The 19673-nt window shown below is 43.0% G+C and overlaps 1 protein-coding gene and 1 non-coding gene across 2 annotated transcripts in view; both read right to left on the bottom strand.

Annotated features, from left to right (window-relative positions):
- LOC115199243 (uncharacterized) overlaps positions 1-19673 on the bottom strand; it is an 84617-nt gene that overhangs the window by 11403 nt on the left and 53541 nt on the right. The window lies entirely within an intron of this gene.
- LOC115199265 (U7 small nuclear RNA) lies at positions 16673-16727 on the bottom strand. The gene has a single exon (XR_003879359.1). It is a non-coding gene; the product is annotated as a U7 small nuclear RNA (small nuclear RNA).

The following is a 19673-nucleotide window of genomic DNA, read 5'->3' as shown; positions in this document are numbered from 1 at the left end:
CTCCAAACGAGCTTCAATGCCATACAACACTCCTTCCGTGGCCTCCAACTGCTCTTAAATGCTAGTAAAACTAAATGCATGCTCTTCAACCGATCGCTGCCTGCACCTGCCCGCCCGTCCAGCATCACTACTCTGGACGGTTCTGACTTAGAATATGTGAACAACTACAAATACCTAGGTGTCTGGTTAGACTGTAAACTCTCCTTCCAGACTCACATTAAGCATCTCCAATCCAAAATTAAATCTACAATTGGCTTCCTATTTCGCAACAAAGCCTCCTTCACTCATGCCACCAAACATACCCTCGTAAAACTGACTATCCTACCGATCATTGACTTCGGCAATGTAATTTACAAGACAGCCTCCAACACTCTACTCAGCAAATTGGATGCAGTCTATCACAGTGCCATCCATTTTGTCACCAAAGACCCATATACTACCCACCACTGCGACCTGTATGCTCTCGTTGGCTGGTCCTCGCTACATATTCGTTGCCAAACCCACTGGCTCTAGGTCATCTATAAGTCTTTGCTAGGTAAAGCTCTGGCTTATCTCAGCTCACTGGTCACCATAGCAACACCCACCCATAGCACGCGCTCCAGCAGGTATATTTCACTGGTCATCCCCAAAGCCAACACCTTTGGCCGCCTTTCCTTCCAGTTCTCTGCTGCCAATGACTGGAACGAATTGCAAAAATCACTGAAGTTGGAGACTTATATCTCCCTCTAAGCGTCAGCTGTCAGAGCAGCTTACCGACCGCTGCAGCTGTACACAGTCCATCTGTAAATAGCCCATCCAACCAACTACCTATATCATCTTGTTTTTGTTTTTCTGCTCTTTTGCACACCAGTATTTCTACTTGCACATCCTCATCTGCACATATATCACCCCAGTGTAAATTGTTAAATTGTAATTACTTCGCCACTATTGGCCTATTTATTGCCTTACCTCCTTACTACATTTGCACACACTGTGTACAGATTTTTCTACTGTGTTATTGACTGTACGTTTGTTTATCCCATGTGTAACTCTGTGTTGTTGTTTTTGTCACACTGCTTTGCTTTATCTTGGCCAGGTCGCAGTTGTAAATGAGAACTTGTTCTCAACTGCCCTACCTGGTTAAATAAAAGTGAAATAAAAATGTAATTAAAAAAAGTATTCAGGACAAAAAGTGAATTGCTTTGCCACATCCTTTGCAGTATTACTTTAACTCCTTGTTGCAAACAGGATGCATGTTTTGGAATATTTTATATTCTGTACAGGCTTCCTTCTTTTCACTCTATGAATTAGGTTAGTATTGTGGAGTAACTACAATGTTGTTGATCCATCCTGAGTTTTCTCCTATCACAGCCATTAAACTGTTTTATAGTCACCATTGGCCTCATGGTGAAATCTCTGAGCGGTTTCCTTCCTCTCCGACAACTGAGTTAGGAAGGACGCCTGTATCTTTGTAGTGACTAGGTGTATTGATACACCATCCAAAGTGTAATTAATAATTTCACCATGCTTAAAGGGATATTCAATGTCTAATACATTTTGTTTTACTCATCTACCAATAGGTGCCATTCTTTGAGAAAGATTGTAAAACCTCCCTGGTCTTTGTGGTTGAATCTGTGTTTGAAATTCACTGCTCGACTGAGGGACCTTACAGATAATTGTATGTGTTGAGTACAGAGATGAGGTAGACATTCAAATATCATGTTAAACACTATTATTGCACACAGAGTGAGTCCACGCTACTTATTATGTGATTTGTTAAGCAAATTTTAACTCCTGAACTTATTTAGCCTTGTCATAACAAAGGGGTTGACTACTTATTGACACAAGACACTTCAGCTTTTGTATTAATTTATACAAATTTCAAAAGATTCCACTTTGACCTTATGGTGTATCGTGTGTAGGCCAGTGACAAAAAAAACATCAATTGAATCCTTTTTAAATTCAGGCATTAACACAACAAAATGTGGACAAAAAACAATGGGTGTGAATACTTTAAGCCACTGTACCAGCACACTAAACACACACATATAGTACCATACACACATACAACTCACACACATACAGTACCAATCACACATCCAACACACACACACACATACAGTACCATACACACATACACATACAGTACCATACACACATACAACACACACACACATACAGTACCATACACACATACAGTACCATACACACATACAACACACACACACATACAACACACACACACACATACAGTACCATACACACATACAACACACACACACATACAGTACCATACACACACATACAGTACCATACACACACATACAGTACCATACACACATACAACACACACACATACAAATCTGTACGTACACACCCCTGATGTGGCCAGGCCTATTGGGTGTGCACTGTGCAGCAGTTGGAGCACACTTGTATGCACACAAAGCCCAACAAACCAAACAGTCACCCAACCACGAGAGTCAACTAGAGGTCGACCGATTAATCGGAATGGCCGATTAATTAGGGCCGATTTCAAGTTTTCATAACAATCGGTAATCGGTATTTTTGGCCACCGATTTGACGATTTACAATTTATATATATATATATATATATTTTTTGTTACACCTTTATTAAACTAGGCAAGTCAGATTAAGAACACATTCTTATTTTCAATGACGGCCTAGGAACGGGGGTTAACTGCCTTGTTCAGGGGGGATTCGGGGATTCGTTTTTGCAACCTTCTGGTTACTAGTCCAACGCTCTAACCACCTGCTTTACATTGCACTCCACGAGAAGCCTGCATGGCAGGCTGACTACCAGTTACGCGAGGGCAGCAAGAAGCCAAGGTAAGTTGCTAGCTAGCATTAAACTTATCTTATAAAAACTATCAATCTTAACATAATCACTAGTTAACTAGACATGGTTCATGATATTACTAGTTTATCTAACGTGTCCTGCGTTGCATATAATCGATGTGGTGCCTGTTAATTTCTCATCGAATCGCAGCCTACTTTGCCAAACGGGTGATGATTTAACAAGAGCATTTGTGAAAAAAGCACTGTCGTTGCACCAATGTACCTAACCATAAACATCAATGCCTTTCTTTAAAATCAATACACAAGTATATATTTCTAAACCTGCATATTTAGTTAATATCGCCTGCTAACATGAAATTGTGTCACTGCTCTTGCGTTCATTGCCTGGCTCGTTGTGAACTAATTTGCCAGAATTGTACGTAATTATGACATAACGTTGAAGGTTGTACAATGTAACAACAATATTTAGACTTAGGGATGCCACCCGTTCGATAAAATACGGACCGGTTCCGTATTTCACTGAGAGAAAAAACGTTTTGTTTTCGAGATGATTGTTTCCGGATTCGACCATATTAATGACCTAAGGCTCGTATTTCTGTGTGTTTATTATATTATAATTAAGTCTATAATTTGATAGAGCAGTCTGACTGAGCGGTGGTAGGCACCAGCAGGCTCGTAAGCATTCATTCAAACAGCACTTTCGTGCGATTTGCCAGCAGCTGTTCGCAATGCATTGCGCTGTTCATGACTTCAAGCCTGTCAACTCCCGAGATTAGGCTGGTGTAACCCATGTGAAATGGCTAGCTAGTTAGCAGGTGCGCGCTAATAGCGTTTCAAACGTCACTCGCTCTGAGACTTGGAGTAGTTGTTCCCCTTGCTCTACATGGGTAACGCTGCTTCGAGGGTGGCTGTTGTCGATGTGCTCCTGGTTCGAGCCCAGGTAGGAGTGAGGAGAGGGACGGAAGCTATACTGTTACACTGGCAATACTAAAGTGCCTATAAGAACATCCAATAGTCAAAGGTATATGTAATACAAATCGTATAGAGAGAAATAGTCCTATAATTGCTATAATAACTACAACCTAAAACTTCTTACCTGGGAATATTGAAGACTCATGTTAAAAGGAACCACCAGCTTTCATATGTTCTCATGTTCTGAGCAAGGCACTTAAACGTTAGCTTTTTTACATGGCACATATTGCACTTTTACTTTCTTCTCCAACACTTTGTTTTTGCATTATTTAAACCAAATTGAACATGTTTCATTATTTATTTGAGGCTAAATTGATTTTATTTATGTATTATATTAAGTTCAAATAAGTGTTCATTCAGTATTGTTGTAATTGTCATTATTACAAATAAATAAATAAAAAAATCGGCGGATTAATCGGTAGCGGCTTTTTTGGCCCTCCAATAATCGGTAGCGGCGTCGAAAAATCATAATCGGTCGACCTCTAGTCTCAACACCCTTTGAATCACACTGTTGCCTTGTTTAACCTGAGAATAGAAAGAGAGGGAGAGAGAGAGAAGCCGAGAGGGAGGGAGACAGAGGGAGAAAGAAAGAAACCATATGGAGCATGGAGACCTAGTTTGACGTCTCTCCCCCGCCTCCCCTCTCTAATTCTCCCACACACCTGGGAAGGTTATCCCACTTGGAATCAGAGAATTCCCACCAGCAACCAGCAGAACTCGCAATTAAAACTAAACTTTAATTAGTTTTCACTTTCTCACCCTTCCTCCCTCTCTCTCTACAGCTGCTCTCTCTCCACCTATCCTCCCTCTACTCACGTCTTCTCTCTCCCTCTCTCTCTCTATTCCACAGGGGTGTTCAGGGTGCTGTAGGACGATGTGAGTGAGACTGTGAACTTCTAACTATTCCCACGTTTAGAAGCTGAACTAATCAATGAGGAAAGGATAAGTGAGACAGAGGAATGGGGGCTCACACTCTCACATACAAAGTGTGTGTGTGTGTGAATGTGTGTGAGTGTGAGTGTGTGAGTGTGTGTGTGCACATCGAGAACATAACTACTAAACTCAGCAAAAAAAAGAAACGCCCCTTTTTCAGGACCGTGTCTTTCAAAGATAATTCGTAAAAATCCAAATAACTTCCCAGATCTTCAAAATAAACGCAGTTGACAGTGAGAGGACGTTTCTTTTTTTTGCTGAGTTTATTACTACAACCTCTACTGCATTGATAACCATATCACAGTGCAGACTGAGGTACTCTACATTATAAAGTTGGTTTAAAAATGTTGTGAGTCCAGTCGGCTTTGAAGTCCTCGGGCCTGACCCCCGTGGTGACCTCCAGCAGGACCAATGAGAAGCCAGCAAGGTAGCATGGTCAGGGGCAAAGAGAATACCCTCCATACCACAATGGCTGCCCCCATCCTGACATGAACTAGCTACATCCTACACATCAAAGATGAACACAGACTGCCCTGCCACCGTTCCCCCCTTTTAGAGTCAGGGTGTGAGAGAGTGTGTCTGTGTGGGTGTGTACATACAGTGCATTCGGAAAGTATTCAGACCCCTTGACTGTTTCCACGTTTTGCTACGTTACAGCCTTATTCTAAAATGGATTCAGTTATATTTTACCCCCATCAATCTCCACAAAATACCTCATAATGAAAAAGTGAAAGCAGGTTTTCAGAAAGTTTAGCAAATGTATTAAAAAATAAAACACAGAAACACCTTGAGCAATCAGTGGAGAAGGGTCTTGATCAGGGAGGTGAACAAGAACATGATGGTCACTGACAGAGCTCCAGAGTTCCTCTGTAAGTATAAGTATTCAGACCCTTTGCTTTAAGACTTGAAATTGAGCTCAGTTGCATCCTGTTTCCATTGATCATCCTTGAGATGTTTCCACAACTTTATTGGAGTCCACCTGTGGTAAATTCGATTGATATGACATGATTTGGAAAGGCACACACCTGTCTATATAAGATCCCACAAGTTGACAGTGCATGTCAGAGCAAAAACCAAGCCATGAGGTGGAAAAAATGGACAGGATTGTGTTGAGACATAGATCTGGAGAAGGGCACCAAAAAATTGCTGCAGCGTTGAAGGTCCCCAAGAACACAGTGGCCTCCATCACTCTAAAACTGAAGAAGTTTGGAACTACCAAGACTCTTCCTAGAGTTGGCCGCCCGGCCAAACTGAGCAATCAGTGGAGAAGGGTCTTGATCAGGGAGGTGAACAAGAACATGATGGTCACTCTGACAGAGCTCCAGAGTTCCTCTGTGGAGATTAGAAAATATATATATTTTTTACCTTTATTTAACTAGGCAAGTCAGTTAAGAACTAATTCTTATTTACAATGACGGCCTACCGGGGAACAGAGGGTTAATTGCCTTGCTCAGGGGAAGAACAACAGATTTGTACCTTGTCAGTTTGGTGATTCGATCCAGCAACCTTTTGGTTACTGGCCCAATGCTGCAACCACCTGTGGGCACACACCTGTCTATATAAGGTCCCTGGTCCCGGCTACCTGCCGCCCCAGAAGGAGAACCATCTCTGCAGCACTCCACAAATCAGGCCTTTATGGTAGTGGCCGGACGGAAGCCACTCCTCAGTAAAAGGCACATGACAGCACCTAAAGGACTCTCAGACCATGAGAAACAAGATTCTCTGGATTGAACTCTGTGGCCTGAATGCCAAGCGTCACGTCTGGAGGAAACCTGGCACCATCCCTACGGTGAAGAATGGTGGTGGCAATATCATGCTGTGGGGATGTTTTTCAGCGGCAGGGACTGGGAGACTAGTCAGTATTGAGGGAATGATGAACAGAGCAAAGAGAGGTCCTTGATGAAAACCTGCTCCAAAGCGCTCAGGACCTCTGACTGGGGCGAAGATTCACCTTCCAACAGGACAACGACCTTAAGCACACAGCCAAGACAACGCAGGAGTGGCTTCGGGACAAGTCTCTGAATGTTCTTGAGTGGCCCAGCCAAAGCCCGGACTTGAACCCGATCGAGCATCTCTGGAGAGACCTGAAAATAGCTGTGCAGCAATGCTCCCCATCCAACCTGACAGAACTTGAGAGGATCTGCAGAGAAGAATGGGAGAAACTCCCCAAATACAGGTGTGCCAAGCTTGTAGTGTCATACCCAAGAAGACTCGAGGCTGTAATCACTGCCAAAGGTGCTTCAACAAAGTACTGAGTAAAGGTTCTGAATACTTAAGTGAATGTGATATTTCAGTTTTTTTATTTTTCATCAATTTGCAAACATTTCTAAAAACCTGCTTTCGCTTTTTCATTATGGGTTATTATGTGTAGATTGATGAGGGGAAAAAAACGATTTAATCCATTTTAGAATAAGGCTGTAACGTAACAACATGTGGAAAAAGTCAAGGGGTCTGAATACTTTCCGAATGCACTGTATGTCGCTATTCCTGTATGTGTGTGTGTGTGCGGCTACTCCTGTGTGTCGATTAGATTAGAGTATAGTATTACTTTATTAATCCCAACATGGGAAATTGTTTTATCATCAATGACATACAATGACAGGACACGCAACAATGGCCAACACATTAAGACACATAAAGGCCCCTGCACCAACCACAGTCTCCCTAAAAGAATAGCCTGATTCAAGTGTTGTTTTCTATCCCACAGTGGGGGAAAACAGACAACAACATTTTCCTATAGAAAGACCTCATAAACAGTTCATCAATTACACTCATTAAAAAGCCTCCTGGCTGTCAGTAGAAATGACCGTCTCAACCTCTCTGTGGAACATCTGGGCAGGATGGACCTGCTACTGAAGCTGCTCCTGTGTTGAATTATAGAGTGCTGTGGAGTGGGTGTGGGTCATCAGAGTGCTGTGGAGTGGGTGTGGGTCATCAGAGTGCTGTGGAGTGGGTGTGTGTCATCAGAGTGCTGTGGAGTGGGTGTGTGCCAACAGAGTGCTGTGGAGTGGGTGTGGGTCATCAGAGTGCTGTGGAGTGGGTGTGTGTCATCAGAGTGCTGTGGAGTGGGTGTGGGTCATCAGAGTGCTGTGGAGTGGGTGTGTGTCATCAGAGTGCTGTGTGTGTCATCAGAGTGCTGTGGAGTGGGTGTGGGTCATCAGAGTGCTGTGGAGTGGGTGTGGGTCATCAGAGTGCTGTGGAGTGGGTGTGTGTCATCAGAGTGCTGTGTGTGTCATCAGAGTGCTGTGGAGTGGGTGTGGGTCATCAGAGTACTGTGGAGTGGGTGTGTGTCATCAGAGTGCTGTGGAGTTGGTGTGGGTCATCAGAGTACTGTGGAGTGGGTGTGTGTCATCAGAGTGCTGTGGAGTGGGTGTGGGTCATCAGAGTACTGTGGAGTGGGTGTGGGTCATCAGAGTGCTGTGGAGTGGGTGTGTGTCATCAGAGTGCTGTGGAGTGGGTGTGGGTCATCAGAGTACTGTGGAGTGGGTGTGGGTCATCAGAGTGCTGTGGAGTGGGTGTGGGTCATCAGAGTACTGTGGAGTGGGTGTGGGTCATCAGAGTGCTGTGGAGTGGGTGTGGGTCATCAGAGTGCTGTGGAATTGGTGTGTGTCATCAGAGTGCTGTGGAGTGGGTGTGTGTCATCAGAGTGCTGTGGAGTGGGTGTGGGCCATCAGAGTACTGTGGAGTGGGCCATCAGAGTTCTGTGGAGTGGGTGTGTGTCATCAGAGTGCTGTGGAGTGGTTGTGGGCCATCAGAGTACTGTGGAGTGGGCCATCAGAGTTCTGTGGAGTGGGTGTGGGTCATCAGAGTGCTGTGGGAGTGGGTCATCAGAGTGCTGTGGATTTGGTGTGGGTCATCAGAGTGCTGTGGAGTGGGTGTGTGTCATCAGAGTGCTGTGGAGTGGGTGTGGGTCATCAGAGTGCTGTGGGAGTGGGTCATCAGAGTGCTGTGGATTTGGTGTGGGTCATCAGAGTGCTGTGGAGTGGGTGTGGGTCATCAGAGTGCTGTGGAGTGGGTGTGTGTCATCAGAGTGCTGTGGAGTGGGTGTGTGTCATCAGAGTGCTGTGGAGTGGGTGTGTGTCATCAGAGTGCTGTGGAGTGGGTGTGTGTCATCAGAGTACTGTGGAGTGGGTGTGTGTCATCAGAGTGCTGTGGAGTGGGTGTGTGTCATCAGAGTACTGTGGAGTGGGTGTGGGTCATCAGAGTGCTGTGGAGTGGGTGTGTGTCATCAGAGTACTGTGGAGTGGGTGTGTGTCATCAGAGTGCTGTGGAGTGGGTGTGGGTCATCAGAGTGCTGTGGAGTGGGTGTGTGTCATCAGAGTGCTGTGGAGTGGGTGTGGGTCATCAGAGTGCTGTGGAGTGGGTGTGGGTCATTGTCCATGATCATGTGGGGTTTTCACTTGCAGCCTTTTTATAAACATGTCCTGCAATGATTCAATGCTGCAGCCAATGGTAGCACTGGATTTGTTCAGGATTTTGTCAAGCTTATTTAAGTCTACCTTAGCTAAATTCCAGCACACAATGGCATAGGTCACTCCACTCGCCACGACACTGCTATAGCACATACAAAGTATTTTGTCACATACATTAAAAGATCCAAACTCCCTTAAAAAGTACTGTCTGGATTGGGCTTTTTTTGTAGACATTGTGAGAATTCTCCAGCGTGTGTCTCTGTACAACGTGGACACAGCTATTTACATATTTACTCAGTGTCCCCTCCCCCACTAGGACACCTTTCTTAGGGCACGTGCAGCGGCATGACCGCCTGTCCTGACCTTTAACCCTCTGGCAGAGCCACCTCTGCGACCAGGGGCTTTCATCTGATGACCACTCCCCCTGACCTCTCACCTCTGGCACCTGACCTGCTGCTACGACCAAGGAAGGCTCTGGGATGCTGACGTGTGTGTGTGTGTGTGATAGCCCGGTACATTGTGTAGGGTTCGCATCTGGATATCTCTGCATCTAGATATCTCTGTTAGTCTAGTCAGTGCTTAACTGTGTGTGTGTGTGTGTGTGTGTGTGTGTGTGTGTGTGTGTGTGTGTGTGTGTGTGTCAAGGTTAGTCCAATGCTGTCATTCAAAGCCCTCCTGTGTGGTGGAAGGGGTCTGTTGCTCTGTGAAGGGAGAGATGAGATCTAACTGAAAGCTCTGGCTCTTCGCAACGAAAGTGATTCTACACACGGTACAAGAGGGAGCACACAAACACACACACTTGTGCGTATACCAAAACACAAACCACCACCACAGATGCATAATGAACAGTGCACACGCATGCACACACTCACATTACACAAGGCAGAGAGTCAGAGCCCACCTTAAAAAATACTCTAGTATTCACTGTAGTGTTTTTTCAGACTTGACTGTAGTACTCACTTTGTAGTATAATGTAGTAGTTACAGTTTACTATAGTATAAAAACTGTAGTAAAAAAAAAAAGAGTAGTATATACTATATTATAAACCGGGTGTTTCGAGCCCTGAATTCTGATTGGCTGAAAGCCGTGGTATATCAGACCTTGTACCACGGGTATGACAAAAACACATTTTTTACTGTTCTAATTACGTTGGTAACCGGTTTATAATAGCAAGAAGGCACATCTGGGATTTGTGGTATATGGCCACTATATCACGGCTAAGGGCTGTATACAGGCATTCCACGTTGCGTCGTGCATAAGAACAGCCGTTAGCTGTGGTATATTGGCCATGTACCACACCTCCTCTGGCCTTATTGCTAAAGTATTTACTAGATTGTTTTTGTGCACTGTAGTGTACTGTAGTATTTACTTTTGTGTTTTGGGGACATTACTGCAGTATTTACTGTAGTGTTTTGGGGACATTACTGTAGTATTTACTGTAGTGTTTTGGGGACATTACTGTAGTATTTATTATAGTGTTCTGGGGACATTACTGTAGTATTTACTAGGGATGCACAACATATCGATGAACATATCGGAATCGGACGATATTAGCTAAAAATGCCAACATCGGTATCGGCCCGATGTCAAAGCTGACGTGCATACCTATATAACGTAGGTACATGACGTAATGATGCCACGTAAAATGTTGCGCTACACGTGTAACACAGCAATTGTAACCTAGCCCACAATGTCTGCTGTGTGGATCGAGCAGTCAACAAGTCAAGCTGTCATTTGAAAGAGTAACAACATTTCAGCGAGACAACTCAAAGGCGAAATCCATTAAAGCCAAGATAATGGAATTCATTGCCCTTGACAATCAACCGTTCTCTGTCGTGGGTGATGTTGGCTTTCGCCGACTGGTCGAGCACCGGCACACACTAACGTTACCAAGTGCGCTATTGTTCAGATGTTGCCTTACCGGAGTTACGCAGTAATAGCGTCACTGCTATTAGCTTCACGACATACTATGGAACGCCGTTTGGGTCTCTGCGTGTCAAAAAAGATACACGTCAAATTCTAATTGACAATAAACTCTAATTGACAATAACAATATTTGACGCGTTAAATAAGCTTTTAATTTTGACACGTCAAATAACACAGTTATTTAACACAGCTATTATAGAATGTTGTGTGTTCTGAATTTGCACGTGCAAGCCAAGCGCCACCACTACTATCAGTAGCACTGTCAAAGCTGTACAAAAAAGCCTGCAAAAAAGCAAACACCGGCCACAAACAATGTGTTTACAATACCGCATTGGTAATAAACAACTTCTGGAGTAGCTAGCTAGCTTTAGCTTGGTACAGTACCTAGATAGCACCAATACAATCAGCCTGAAAATAATGACCAGTAGAAACTGCAGTCATTTTCCCTATTCTTAGCAATGATTTAGGAATACTTGTAACTATTAGCTAGGTAGCCACTTGTTGTTCGCCTATTGAAATTGAACTTCAGTTCATGAAAATAAATAGCTAGCCAGCTACTTAACCCTGTTGCCCAAAGCTAACGTTATAAGTAGCCAGCTAGCTTCATCTGGCTAGTGACGCTCGACCAGACCGGTTATGTGTTGTGAAGCTAGCCACAATAAGGATTAGTGGAATTTGTGGTTTGCCTTCAAAATAAAAGTACCTCTTTGAAAGTGATGCAGAAGGTTACAATTGGTGGAGTCATGCCATATTTAGACTAGATAATGTTAAACACCCACAGAACACAACTGTGAAGAGTTTACGCAAATATTAGCGTTGTAGCTCTTATCGCAGGACTATGACTGTGTGAAATCACCTCCCCAGTCAGCCTATTGTGTGTATTGACATTCATATTGCACTGTACAGCTTTACCTAAGGATTGGGGATCAATGAAACGGGGTAACAGTCTACACAATACCCAATATATTTTTTCCCAACGTCCTCCTCAGAGTTATCAGACTCCAAAACATCCACGCAGTATTGTTTTTCCTCTGGAATACTGTTCAATACACATAGGTTGACAATAAATGTGGCTCAATTCACAGATCTTTCAGAGTCCCGCAATAAGAGCTACAATGCTAATGTTCTCTGGTTGTCACTGAGTAGACTGATACCCCATGTCATTGATCACCAATCCATAGGTAAGGCTGGACAGTGAAATAAGTATGCCCCAAATGCAATTCAAAAGTATACGTTTAATTTTTTTTTATTTAACTAGGCAAGTCAGTTAAGAACAAATTCTTATTTACAATGACGGCCTACCAAAAGGCCTCCTGCTGGGATGGGGGCTGGGATTAAAAATAGAAAATAAAAATATAAATATAGGATAAAACACAGATTCAGGACAAGAGAGACACCACAACAATACACAAAGAGAGACCTAAGACAACAACATAACAAGGCAGCAACACATGACAACACAGCATGGTAGCAACACAACATGACAACAACATGGTAGCAACAAAACATGGTAGCAGCACAAAACATAGTACAAACATTATTGGGCACAGACAATAGCACAAAGGGCAAGAAGGTAGAGACAACAACACATCAAGCAAAGCAGCCACAACTGTCAGTAAGATTGTCCATGATTGAGTCTTTGAATGAAGAGATTGAGATAAAACTGTCCAGTTTGAGTGTTTGTTGCAGCTCGTTCCAGTCGCTAGCTGCAGCGAACCGAAAAGACGAGGGACCCAGGGATGTGTATGCTTTGGAGACCTTGAAACAGAATGTGACTGGCAGAATGGGTGTTGTATGTAGAGGATGAGGGCTGCAGTAGATATCTCAGATAGTGGGGAGTGAGGCCTAAGAGGGTTTTATAAATAAACATCAACCAGTGGGTCTTGCGACAGGTATACAGAGATGACCAGTTTACAGAAGAGTATAGAGTGCAGTGATGTGTCCTACAAGGAGCACTGGTAGCAAATCTGATGGCCGAATGGTAAAGAACATCTAGCCGCTCGAGAGCACCCTTACCTGCTGATCTATAAATGATGTCTCCATAATCTAGCAAGGGTTGGATGGTCATCTGAAACAGGGTTAGATTGGTAGCTGGGGTGAAAGAGGAGTGATTACGATAGAGGAAACCAAGTCTAGATTTAACTTTAGCCTGCAGCTTTGATATGTGCTGAGAGAAGGACAATGTACCGTCTAGCCATACTCCCAAGTACTTCTATGAGATGGCTACCTTAAGCTCTAAACCCTCAGAGGTAGTAATCACACCTATGGGGAGAGGGGCATTCTTCTTACCAAACCACATGACCTTTGTTTTGGAGGTGTTCAGAACAAGGTTAATGGTAGAGAAAGCTTGTTGGACACTAAGAAAGCTTTGTTGTAGAGCATTTAACACAAATTCCGGGGAGAGGCCAGCTGAGTATAAGACTGTATCATCTGCATATAAATGGATGGGAGAGCTTCCTACTGCCAGAGCTATGTTGTTGATGTAAATTGAGAAGAGCGTGGGGCCTAGGATTGAGCCTTGGGGTACTCCCTTGGTGACAGGCAGTGGCTGAGACAGCAGATTTTCTGACTTTATACAGTTCACTCTTTGAAAGACGTAGTTAGCAAACCAGGCCAAGGACCCCTCAGAGACACCAATACTCCTTAGCCGGCCCACAAGAATGGAATGGTCTACCGTATCAAAAGCTTTCGCCAAGTAAATAAAAATAGCAGGACAACATTGCTTGGAATCAAGGGCAATGGTGACCTCATTGAGGACCTTTAAGGTTGCAGTGACACGTCTATAACCTGAGCGGAAACCAGATTGCATACCAGAGAGAATACTAAAGACATCAAGAAAGCCAGTCAGTTGAATTTTGACAAGTTTTTCCAACACTTAAACAGGGCAAAATAGAAATAGGTCTATAACAGTTAGGATCAGCTTGATCTCCCCCTTTAAATAAAGGACGAACCGTGGCTGCCTTCCAAGCAATGGGAACCTCACCAGAGAGGAGAGACAGGTTAAAAAGGTCGGAGATAGGCTTGGCGATGATAGGGGCCGCAACCTTAAAGAAGAAAGGGTCTAAACCATCTGACCCAGATGTTTTTTTTAGGTCAAGTTTCAGGAGCTCCTTTAGCACCTCAGACTCAGTGACTGCCTTCAGGGAGAAACTTTGTAGCGGGGCAGGGGAAAAAGATGGAGAAGCATCGGGGATAGTCGCATTAGAAGGGGTGGGAAATGAGGAAATGTTGGACAGGCAAGGAGGCATGGCTGAGTCAAATAGGAATCCTGACTTAATGAAGTGGTGATTAAAGAGCTCAGCCATGTGCTTCTTGTCAGTAACAACCACATCCTCAACATTAAGGGACATTGGCAGCTGTGAGGAGGAGGGTTTATTCTCCAGGTCTTTAACCGTTTTCCAGAACTTCTTGACAGAGAGAGAACTGCTCCTTAAAGTAACCTACTTTGGCCTTCCGGATAGTCTGAGTGCACTTATTTCTCATTTGCCTGAACAAGAGCGAATATGCGTGTGCCCAGCCTTTCGCCAAATGCAATTCTTGAGGTGGAGTAATTCTGCCAGATCACAGTCAAACCAGGGGCTGAACCTGTTTTTAATTCTCATTTTCTTTATGGGGGTGTGTTTGTTAACAATACCACTGAAAATATAAAAAAAGAAGGTCCAAGCGTCTTCGACAGAGGGGATCAAGCTGATTCTATACCATTTTACAGAGGCCAGTTCATGAAGGAAGGTTTGCTCATTAAAGTGTTTTAGCAAGCGTCTATGACAAATCAGGACGTTTCACTGAGCAGCCATTATGAACACAAACTGTAAAACAGTGATCACTAAGGCCATTACAGAAAACACCAGACTGATATCTATCAGGACTTTTTGTGAGGATAACATCGAGGAGAGTAGCCTTTTCTGGGTGTTTGGAGTCATACCTTGTGGGATTGGTAATAATCTGAGAACGATTTAGGGAGTCCCATTGCTTTAGGACTTGGCCAGGTGGTTTAACCTTGTCCCAGTTTAGGTCACCTAGCAGGACAAATTCAGACTTAGTGTAAGGGGCCAGGAGTGAGCTTAGGGCAGGTAGGGTACAGGCCGGTGCTGATGGAGGACGATAGCACCCAGCAACAGTCAACAAAGAGCTATTTGAAAGTTTAATGCTTAAAACTAACAAATCAAATTGTTTGGGGACAGACTTGGTGGAGACAACCGAGCACTGAAGGTGATCCTTGGTAAAGATTGCCACTCCCCCACGTTTGGAAGATCTGTCTTGCCGAAAAAGGTTATAACCAGAAAGGTTATATTCAAAACACATCCAGTGTGACTTCAACAGATTTTTGTCAAATTAGCAAATTATTGTCTTTTGTTGATTTTATATAACAACATTCCAACCTCATTTAGCATGATATATTACATTATGGCATAATTCTACTATTTGTATTCATTTGCATCACTTTCAATGCCATACTTTTATTTTGAAGGCTAACCGCAAAGTCCACTATTGTGTCTAATCCTTATTGTGGCTAGCTTCACATAGAAGGGTCCGACCACCATTTATCAAATAAGAACTGTCTTATAAATTAGGCTTATTTTAGATGATGACACCTAGCTATATAGTTAGCTAGCTAGCTAATGCTACTGAAACAGATTGTCATTTTGCTATGTTTTTGGGGAAGAACATTGTTTGCATCCATCAGCTAGCTAGATGTTTTTTATGACCAGCATTGTAGGTGCGCGAGACAACTTTACCAGCATCATAGCATACGTATCGATGAATCGTTGTGACATATGGAATACAAGTGATAGTGTAATCAATGTGTAATAACTCCGTAAAAAATGTATAAAGTGTTAAATTACTATGTGACGTGCAGTCATATTCAGGTCCTGATTGGTCAAGAAGGTTATTTGACATGCAAAGACCCAAACGGCGTTCCATAGAAATCCTGCTTGAGAATGAAACAAATGAACAAGGAAACAGCACAGCAAGTGAAATAAATAGGTTTTGATGATGTTTTACTGGTAATGGGGACACGTAAATGCCAACAAAATTACTTTTTGGTCAGTGTGGTGTGGTGTGTGTAACCTTTATTTAACTAGGCAAGTCAGTTAAGAACAAATTCTTATTTACAATGACGGCCTACCCCGGATGACGCTGAGCCAATTGTGCGCCACCTTATGGGACTCCCAATCACGGCCGGATGTGATACAGCCTGGATTCGAACCAGGGACTGTAGTGCCTCCTCTTGCACTGAGATGCAGTGCCTTAGACCGCTGCGTCCATGTGTGTGTGTGTGTTAACTATTTAACTGTACTAGAATGCTTAAAAGGCCGCAAAAATTGTAAATATTGGTTATCGGTATCGGGTTTTTTTGGGCAAGGAAAATTTCGGATATTGGTATCGGGCAAAAATGTCATATCGGTGCATCACTAGTATTTACTAAAGTGTTCTAGGGACATTACTGCAGTATTTACTATAGTGTTCTGGGGACATTACTGTAGTATTTACTACAGTGTTCTAGGGACATTACTGCAGTATTTACTATAGTGTTCTGGGGACATTACTGTAGTATTTACTGCACTGTTCTAGGGACATTACTGTAGTATTTACTATAGTGTCTTTGTTTTATTATCTTTGACATAGAAGTGGGGGGATTTCTCTTTGAGGAAACCTTCTGGAGAAATACTAAAAGAGCAAACTTTCCATAACCTGTAGGTAGGTAGGTAGGTAGGTAGGTAGGTAGGTAGGTAGGTAGGTAGGTAGGTAGGTCGGACTGAGGTCTGAACGGATAGCTCAGAGCTTCTGGTCTTTTCTATAACCTGTAGGGAACACAATATATAGTCTATGCTTGGCATGTAGGTTTCTCACTTGATGGCACAAAATGGGATGTGGAGGAGGGGAATGGGCAGGGTATATCCAAATTAAATACTGTAGTATTTACTATAGTTAAAACAATGTAGTGTATTTGCGGACATTTCTGTAGTATTTATGAGTGTTTTTTGTGTGGATAATAATATAGTATTATCAGTATACTAATAATGTCGTATCTACAGTATACATCAAAATTCTATACTAAGTCCTACACATGATCAATGGATATTACAGTGTGTAGTATAGTATTCTACAGTATACTACAGTTTTAATACAGAGTTCTATTGTAAACTGAAGTATTTTTTTAAATGGGAGAGAAAGGGACATTATTCCAACCTGCTAATAAACATTCCTATTATACAGAGAGGCTATGAGCTGCACCCAGAGTGCGATGAGGGAATGTGTGTGTGGTGTCACTCTGTCTGCTGTGTGCAGACACAGGCTCACAGGGGAGGCATCACGCCTTTATTTATTCATTAACCTGCTGGGAACTAGCAATGAGAGACAAGGTCCACCACCCCATACACACACACACACACACACACACACACAGGCACGCACACACGCAAGCACACACACACATCCAGAAGCCTACCTCTATCCATTCCTATAGAAAATAAAATGGCCACAAAAAGACTTTAATGTACAGTGCTGCCAGGACATTTACTCTAATGACTTGGCGTGCCAACAGCTTATACTTGAACATTTGTACGGGTTACACATCCTATACATCCTACACCATGGGCTCATACACATATACGAATGCACGCACACACCCTTCCCTGTTTGAGACCAGTTGGCTTCCAGTGGGCCCTGAACTAGTGGCTAGAAAACACACAGACCCTATTAAACGATCTGCAACACAGACCCTGTTGAACGATCTGCAACACAGACCCTATTAAACGATCTGCAACACAGACCCTATTAAACGATCTGCAACACAGACCCTATTAAACGATCTGCAACACAGACCCTGTTGAACGATCTGCAACACAGACCCTGTTAAACGATCTGCAACACAGACCCTATTAAACGATCTGCAACACAGACCCTGTTGAACGACCTGCAACACAGACCCTGTTGAACGATCTGCAACACAGACCCTATTAAACGATCTGGAACACAGACCCTGTTGAACGATCTGCAACACAGACCCCGTTGAACGATCTGCAACACAGACCCTATTAAACGATCTGCAACACAGGCCCTGTTGAACGGTCTGCAACACAGACTAGAGGTCGACCGATTATGATTTTTCAACGCCGATACCGATTATTTGAGGTCCAAAAAAGCCGATGCCGATTAATCGGCCGGTTTTTTAAAATGTATTTATTTGTAATAATGACAATTACAACAATACTGAATGAACACTTATTTTAACTTAATATAATACATAAATACTATCAATTTAGCCTCAAATAAATGATGAAACATGTTCAATTTGGTTTAAATAATGCAAAAACAAAGTGTTGGAGAAGAAAGTAAAAGTGCAATGTAAAAAAGATAACGTTTAAGTGCCTTGCTCAGAACATGAGAACATATGAAAGCTGGTGGTTCCTTTTAACATGAGTCTTCAATATTCCCAGGTAAGAAGTTTTAGGTTGTAGTTATTATAGGAATTATAGGACTATTTCTCTCTATACGATTTGTATTTCATATACCTTTGACTATTGGATGTTCTTATAGGCACTTTAGTATTGCCAGTGTAACAGTATAGCTTCCGTCCCTCTCCTCGCTCCTACCTGGGCTCGAACCAGGAACACATCGACAACAGCCACCCTCGAAGCAGCGTTACCCATGTAGAGCAAGGGGAACAACTACTCCAAGTCTCAGAGCGAGTGACGTTTGAAACGCTATTAGCACGCACCCCACTAACTAGCTAGCCATTTCACATCGGTTACACCAGCCTAATCTCGGGGGTTGATAGGCTTGAAGTCATAAACAGCGCAATGCTTGAAGAATTGTGAAGAGCTGCTGGCAAAACGCACAAAGGTGCTGTTTGAATGAATGCTTACGAGCCTGCTGCTGTCTACCATCGCTCAGTCAGATTGCTCTATCAAATATCAAATCATAGACTTAATTATAACATAATAACACACAAAAATACGAGCCTTTGGTCATTAATATGGTCGAATCCGGAAACTATCATTTTGAAAACGAAACGTTTATTATTTCAGTGAAATACAGAACCGTTCCGTATTTTATCTAACGGGTGGCATCCCTAAGTCTAAATATTCCTGTTACATTGTACAACCTTCTGTCACGTCCTGACGAGTAATAGGGGTTATTTGTTATTATAGTTTGGTCAGGACGTGGCAGGGGGTATTTGTTTTATATGGTTTTGAGTATGTGTTTATGTAGAGGGGTGTTTGATTTATGTATTCCGGGGTTTTGGTCATTGTTCTATATTGTATCTTTCTATGTCTGTTCTAGGTTGTTTAATTCTATGTTTAGGTATTCGGGATTGGGGCCTTGAATTGGAGGCAGCTGTGTATCGTTGCCTCTGATTGAAGGTCCTATAATTAGGAGTATGTTTGTTTTGGGGATTGTGGGAGGTTGTTCTTAGCACTGCTGTATTTAGCCTGCAAGACTGCTAGTTCGGTCGTTTCTTGTTTTGTTTATTTAAGTGTTCACTAATAAAGTTAAGATGAGCACTCGACCCGCTGCGCCTTGGTCCACTTACTACGACGAACGTGACACCTTCAATGTTATGTCATAATTATGTACAATTCTGGCAAATTAATTACGGCCTTTGTTAGGAATAAATGGACTTCACAG

This window comes from Salmo trutta, chromosome 8 (genome assembly GCF_901001165.1).
Source record: "Salmo trutta chromosome 8, fSalTru1.1, whole genome shotgun sequence".
Classification (NCBI taxonomy): domain Eukaryota; kingdom Metazoa; phylum Chordata; class Actinopteri; order Salmoniformes; family Salmonidae; genus Salmo; species Salmo trutta.
The sequence above is the reverse complement of the archived record's forward strand: the minus strand, read 5'-3'. Positions and strand labels throughout refer to the sequence as shown.